Below are 6,885 nucleotides of genomic sequence, written 5' to 3' on the forward strand. Positions count from 1 at the left end.
GCCAAGAGTGTTGCTTGTGGAGACAAGCAAACTAAAGCTGTTTAAAATATCAATCTCTTCACTGTCAATCATGATGCTGCCAAACAGTCCAGTGGTGAGAATATTTATTTACTTAATTTTGAACTTCAATCCTTTTTTGAAGGCTGCAATCTTTGATCTTCTGCAGCAAGTACTTCAGGTCCTCCTCAGTTTCCGTAGCTGAGTTATGTCACCTTCATAACACAGATCGTTGATGAGTCTTCCTCCAATCCTGATGCCACATTTCTCCTCAAAGACCCCAGCTTCCCAGACAATCTGCTCTGCACATAGATTGAAAAGGTATGGAGATAGGACATATGCCTAACGTACATCCTTCTCAATTTTGAACCATGCAGTGTTACCCTGCTCTGTTCTGACGACTGCCTCCTGGTCCAAGTATAGGTTTTGCATTAGCACGATAAAGTGTTCTGGGATTCTCATTATTTCCAGGATTAGTCACAGTTTGTTGTGGTCCATACAGTCAAACACCTTTACATAGTCAATGAAACACAGATAGGCATTCCTGTGGTACTCCCTGCTTTCAGTAAAAATCCATTTAACATTAACTACAATATCCCTAGTTCTATGACCCCTTCTAAACTCAGCCTGCACTTCTGGTAGTTCTCTGTTGATGTGCTGTTCCAGTCTTATTTTGATAATCTTCAGCAGAATCTTGCTTGCATGTGATATTAATGATATTGTTCATTAATTTCCACAATCTTTTGAATCACCTTTCTTTGGAATGAGAATAAAGATCGATCTCTTTCAGTCAGTTGGCCAGGTAGTTGTTTTCCAGATTTCTTGGCACAACTTGGTGAGCACGTCTAGGGCAGCATTTATTTGCGGAAATACATCAATTGGTATACTGTTAATTCCTGGGGCCTTCCCAACCCCCACCCCAATTCTTTCAGAGAAGCTTGAACTTCCTCCATCACTACAGGCTCTTGCTCATATGTTGTTTTATGAAATTATTGTGTATCCACCAATTCCTTTTGGTACAATGACTCTGCTAGTTTTCTCTCTTCTTTTAATACTTCCGGAATCATTTAATATTTCCCCCAAAGTATCCTTAAGCATTGCAATTCAAGGCTTAAATACAACAGATACTCCTAATAAAGATTTGCCCTAAGAAAATACATTTACATGTTTTTTTGTTCTAAGTGACTTTTGAAAAGAAGTAGGTTTTCATGGGGATACATGGACCTGTAGATTGAGAAAATATGTCTTACTGGATCAAAACCTAAAGGTATTCCATTAATATAATTGTGGTTTTAAATGAGTCTGCAAGGTGATTACTAATGCATGGTAAATGAGTAGAAGGAAAATGTGAAAGTATTAAAAAGACAGCAAAGAAAAATGGCATGGAAAAACAGAATGGTGATTAACTTTACAATTATTTATTCTCTTTTCCTTCTGTTTCTATTATTGATAATATTTAAAGAACTATTATTTTGTGTGTAAATTTTTATGGATACTAACTTCTACATCTTTCTTTGTGGAGCCATCAATGGGTCCAAACTGCCACCTTTTCAGCTGACATCTGAATGCTTAGTTACTGCTTCTTTAATAGCACAGAGTCATGGTTTAATCTAGTGGTATGTTTAACCATTGAAGGCACTGTAGTGGCTCTTTGGTTAAAGCATAATTTACTGGTTCTTTGGTTAAAGCATAATTTATTGATAGAAAGGTCAGGGAGCTTAATCCACTACTTCCTCCATCCAAGTGAAGTTCATTTTACTTGGCTTCACAATGTATATTCTTGGGACCAGAAGTCAGGAGATCAGGAGATAATTGCATTGGGTAAATGTACTGTTAGCAGTCTCTCCAAATTACTGAGGAGGGATGATGCCAGTTTGAAGACAAATATGAACCTGATTCAGGCAATGTTGTTTTTAATCCCTTGCTATGCGTCTGAAAGCTGGACAATGAATAATGATGGCAGAAGAAACAATGTTTTTGAATTGTGGTGTTGGAGAAGAGCACTGAATATCTGACGGACAAACATATACCAAACAGCCCTTACTTTGGAAAAAGTTTAGCCAGACAGTAAGACTTCACCAATTCATCTTGGGCATGTTGCTGAGTGAGAGTTGGAAAGTAATGTTGTGCTTGGGAAGGTAGAGGTTCAGCAAAAGAGAGGAAGACCCTCAGCAAGATGGACTGCAGCAATGGGCTTAAATGTAACAGAGATGATAAGGATGTCACAGGATAGAACCAGGGTGCAGATCTTTTGTTCATAGTGTTACTATGAGATGTAACCTACTCAATGGCACCTAACAGCAATAACAAGCTGCTCTATGAAAGATAAGTGAGGCAATATTCTCTCATAAATATTTACAATTTTATAACCCTATGAGGAAAACCTAGGAGGCCATTCTTCTCTAACCTTAAGGCTTTTTATGAGATGGAATGAGCTGAATTATAATGAGTTTGCTTCTTTGGTTTTACCATGGAGGGAGACAGAAGAAAGTTATAATTAATTGTAAAATGTAGGTGACATATTGAACCTGTAACAATATATGCACATATATTTTGTAAACATAGTGTAGGGTGCTTAATGCAGATTGGTAACATGGAAAAAGTTGGACTTAGAGATTTTTGTCTCATCTGCTGTTGTGATTTTTGGAAGTAAGATATTTCAGAACATGATTTTTTGAAAACAAGAAGATGCCAGTTGAGAAAAATTGATTGCATATTGAAGAAAAATAATGAATAATAAGCATAAGAGAAAAGGGATGCAAAATCCAAACATCAGTTTTTGAAAGAGGAAGTGGTATTCATTTGCTGGAACAGAAGTTTGGATTTTTAAATAAGTTTTTCAACTGACAAAAATTACTGTTAAATATGTGATTTTTGAACAAGTTTTTTCTATAACATAAAAAATAAATTGCAAAACTTATATCCTTAAAACTCCCTTAAATAGAAATTATGTATATTCAGAATTGATCAAATAGTATTAAATAATGTATGACACTTTGCCTTATTTTTTTAAATATTGCACTATTTACATGGTCTTTATTTTATGGTTTTTGGCAGCATGGACGTGTGGTTTGCAAGCCTAGAACCATTCTCAATGTTAGTTTCCAGTGCACATGGTGTGTGACATATATGTGTTGTATGTGTACATATGCTAATTACATGGGCTCATTGCATGCAACATATAGGGTATTAGTTATATTCAGGTCACTATAAATCAAGTATTATCAATATTTAGCCAGCACAAATAATATAATTTTTATATGTCACTTGCCAATTGTGTTGCATTTAAACTGAATTCTCCATTTAAAAGTGTTATTGGTAGCATTTGCTCAGTGTTATTTTGTTGTTAGATGATGTCCACTTGGTTCAAACTCACACATTATTTAGCACAAAACAATTAAGCAATGCCTGTTTGTAAGCCATCCTCTCAATCATATCTGTGCTTAAGACCATTATTTTCGACACTCTGTGAAGCAGTCTCCCTGAGGATAGTGTTCTTTCAGCTGACCTTCAATTTCTTCCCATGCATCTGAAAGCTGGAAATTAATAAGAATGATATAAGAAGAAATGATGTATTTAGACTGGTACTGGAGAAGAATACTGAATATTTCTTGGATCACCAAAAGAACAAAGAACTATTTCTTGGAGGAAGAGCAATGAGGGGTTTGCTTAGAGGCAATGATGGTGGAACTTCTTCTTTCATACTTTGGGCATATTGTTAGGGAGACCTTTCCTTGGAAAGGGACATCATTGCTGGGAAATGTGGAGGATCAGAGAAAGGCCTTCAACAAGATGGAATAACACAGTAACTGTAACAATGGCCTTAAGCATACCAGAGATCATGAGGACATCACAGGATAGGGCAAGATTCAGATCTATTACTCATATTCGCTATAAAGGATGGGCAATCTCTTGCTGTGTGATCAACTTCCTCTAAGAACAAGTTGGAGGGTCACCTATGGGTCTGTTCTGACTTAATGGTATACAACAACAACAACATGGGTCAATTAGCTGGCATCTACAACAAGAAGCTGGACAATGGCAGGAGAAGAATCAGTGCCTTAAATTTGTATTGTAGAAGAATGCTGAGTATCCCATAGACTGCCAATCGAATAAATATATCCTGGAGAAAGGACCACTAGAGTGTTCCTCAGAGGCAAGGAAGCTGACATTTCAACTCATAGAATTTGGGTGTGTTGTTGGGAGTTGCTCTTCTCTGGAATGGAGCATCATACTTAGTGTAAAATGAGCAAAGATCACATGAGGATGGCTGAGTCTGACATCTACTAACACCACAAAAGGGAACTGTCCCCATTAGTATCATCTGTAGAACCAAATTAACAGCTGTGAGGTCAGAAACACCCCCTCCATCCCTCCGTTGAACCTACTTCTACTAATTACTGAGTCTGAAATTAATTGTAAATGACCACATAGACTTTATTGAATCTCTTTTTACTCACAGTTTTAGAGTTTATTAGAATGACATTTTGTGGGGTTGGGGAAGGGGAAGAAAGCCAAAGCACATTATACAGTGAAATTCCAGGTCCAGCAAGCATGAGTGTCAAGCTAGTTTAACAGTAAGACACAATCCTTCAGTTAGTTCCTATATATTCTCAAACAGTAGTAGGAACAGTCCTTCAATTAATGAAGACAACATTTTAGTTAACAGAAATATATTTTTGGTGCAGGAACTTCTGGTCCCAGAAGGACACATACTGGCTTCTCTGTTTCTTCTGTTTTTCTAATATTAAGGTACCTGCTCTCAAGTGCTAGCTTAATCAGCCTACTCCTTGCTATAGTGTTGTGACAGTCTGTTTAGCTTTCTCTCTACTGTTGATCTCACAGTTGTTGATAATTTTGAAGATCCTGATCAATTGCCTAAGGACTTTCACTGCCAACTCAAAGGCAAGCAGTTAAAATACACCAGATTCTCAGAGGTAGAAAGATAGCTAATATGCTCCTATTTGATTTAAAACCTTTAAATACCCACTGAATGGTCAGCTAGGAGTTGGTTGAAATTCAATGGCACAAACAACAACAATAAATCTTAAAACCCCCTAAAACTTTTTCAGCTCATCATACAAGGTAAATTTTAGCTTGTAAAATAATCTATAGGGGAGAAATTTAATTTAGAAAGATGTATGACTTGTTTTACTTAGCAAAAATCTAATCATAAGTTACAAATTATATTTGCCTATTAATAATTATTGAGGAGTAATGATGTTAGTTTGAGGACAAAAGTGCATCTGATTCAGGTCTTAGTCTTTCTGATAACTTGTTATGCACCTGAGAGCTGGGCAACGAATAAGGATGACAGAAAAATAATCAACTCTTTGGAGCTGTGGTATTTGAAAAGAACATTGAACATCCCATGGACAACTAAGAGAATAAACAGATATGTATTGGAGAGGGTGCAACTGAGTGCTCTTTCGTAGTAAGAATGATACGTCTTCACATCAAATACTTTGAGTATGTTGCTAGGAAGGTCTATTCCTTGGAGAAGGACATGATGCTTGGAAGAGAGCAGGGTCAGCGAAGGATATAAGGACACTCAACCAGGTGAATTGACATGAAGACTGATGCAATGGGCTGTTGTGTGTCAGGAAGTGTGAGAATGGGGCAGGATAGAACAAGGTTCAGATCTTTTGTTCATAGAGTCACTATGAGTTGTACTTGACTTGAGGGCACCTAACAGCAACAATTAATAATAGTTATTATTTGTATTTTATGCCTCTAAAAATTCTTACAAAATACAAAAGAAGTCTAAAACCATAAGACAATTTTAATGGGCTTGCTTAATTTCATGATACTGACTTTATAAAAAATGTTAGAAAATTTCATAATTCTTAATATAACCAATCATTCCATGGGAGGGAAAAGATGTACTAACATTACTCTCGGTATTTAAAATAATTTAAACCAGTATGCATTCACATAATTTAGTATTTTAAATGTCACCCTGAAATGCTAATTTTGATATTTTCCTTATTATATTTTAAATATTTCAGTGTATGAATATTTAGGACTAGAATATGAACAATTCTAAAATAAGATCTATATATTTTAATTTTATAATTACTGTCAGTGTTAACTCCAGAATTAAGTTCTCTTAACAGAAATGGTACAAGTTACATCTTAATCTTAGATCAGAATATAGACTGATGTTCTAGCCTTCAAATTTCACCCCAAAATTATTTCCAAAATATTATCACCTGAGTTTCCTAGGAAATGAATGTGACTCAGTGTTTTACACAATGTTTCATGCCTAATAACAAAATCTCATGAAGCTCCAAAGTAAGTTGTATTAAAATTTATAGCAGAATGCTTTAAAATAATTGTAAAATATGTGCAGCAATGAATGAATGGAAATCCAAATTCTCTGTAAGTGTTCATTAAAGTTATTAAATAAGGAAAAAATATTGATCAAAGCACAAATTATCATCTATATTTCACATCTGACTATTGTAACTTCACAAGGAGGAATTATTTCTATTAACATTAACAAAATCAACAGCAGCAAAATATGATTGAAATGAGGTCAGATATATCTGTTAAGTTTTATACACTAGATTCTTAGACAAATCCTCAAATCAGCTATTTGATCCATGAAATTAAATCTGAACATTAGATTAAAACAGACTAGGTAGAAGTATTGGCCATCCACTTCTGAAATAGCAGGCCTCTGAAAATGCTATGTACCTATGTACCTTCAGTGCTACTAGAGAAAAATAAACAATCTCCTCTCTTGAGATTTTCAGATCTGAAAACGTAATGGAGCTTCATCTATGTTGCTACGCCTCAATGACAATGAGAGAGATAGATGGTGCTATAGAGGTTCCATGGTGGTTTGATTCCACAAACCTCTTCAAGAGAAGAAAAGGAACATTC

Source organism: Elephantulus edwardii, unplaced genomic scaffold, assembly GCF_000299155.1.
Source record: "Elephantulus edwardii isolate Elephantulus edwardi_28Jun2011 unplaced genomic scaffold, EleEdw1.0 scaffold00012, whole genome shotgun sequence".
In the NCBI taxonomy this organism is placed as follows: domain Eukaryota; kingdom Metazoa; phylum Chordata; class Mammalia; order Macroscelidea; family Macroscelididae; genus Elephantulus; species Elephantulus edwardii.